This window comes from Dendroctonus ponderosae, unplaced genomic scaffold, assembly GCF_020466585.1.
Source record: "Dendroctonus ponderosae isolate FM_Combo_2020 unplaced genomic scaffold, Dpon_F_20191213v2 Dpon_F_20191213_1, whole genome shotgun sequence".
NCBI classification, from domain to species: domain Eukaryota; kingdom Metazoa; phylum Arthropoda; class Insecta; order Coleoptera; family Curculionidae; genus Dendroctonus; species Dendroctonus ponderosae.
In genome coordinates, this window is record NW_026017110.1 from 978770 (window position 1) to 979316 (window position 547).

The 547-nt window shown below is 56.9% G+C and overlaps 1 protein-coding gene across 1 annotated transcript in view; it reads left to right on the plus strand.

Annotated features, from left to right (window-relative positions):
• Positions 1 to 366: 366 nt before the first annotated feature.
• Positions 367 to 547, plus strand: part of LOC109538161 (synaptic vesicular amine transporter) — a gene marked incomplete in the record, with an annotated part of 105348 nt that continues 105167 nt past the window's right edge. The window contains 1 exon segment of the mRNA XM_048668004.1: positions 367 to 525.

Here is a 547-nt window from a genome sequence, read left to right on the forward strand (position 1 = left end):
ATCCCGATCTGATTTATTAGGCTGATCAGCCACATAATCAGTAAGTGGATAGTCGAGTTGTTTGGAAGCCAAATGGGCTGCTCTTTTCCTTCCAGGCACTTCCTTAAACATGAGGCTGGATCGGCTCCCATTCCCCAGATATAATTCCATAAAATATGCCCCCGCTTCTTGATGGTAATATATCAGTGGGTCAGGAGGGTGAGCCGTGAAAGAGCCGGTCTGCTAAAAGATATAGAGGCGCCTCAACAAGTGGCGGAGCACGCGTCTTGAGCCAATGGGGCTGCGGGGCGGTCCAGGACGGGACACCAGGGGCCCCCCGAGGACCGAGTGGGGGGCGCAGACGCGAAATAGAGCGCGAAGAGTCACCGGCGACGTTGGCGTCCAAGTCAGAGGCTGTCCGACAACACCGACGAGGCGGTGGGACTCCGGCAGCCCCATCGTGGCAGTAGCACGCCGCCAACGTTGACAGCACGCCGCCAACACACCACCACTTCAACTTCTTCCGAAAAACGGCCGCCAACTTGGGTAAGTCCACTCCATTGGAGCT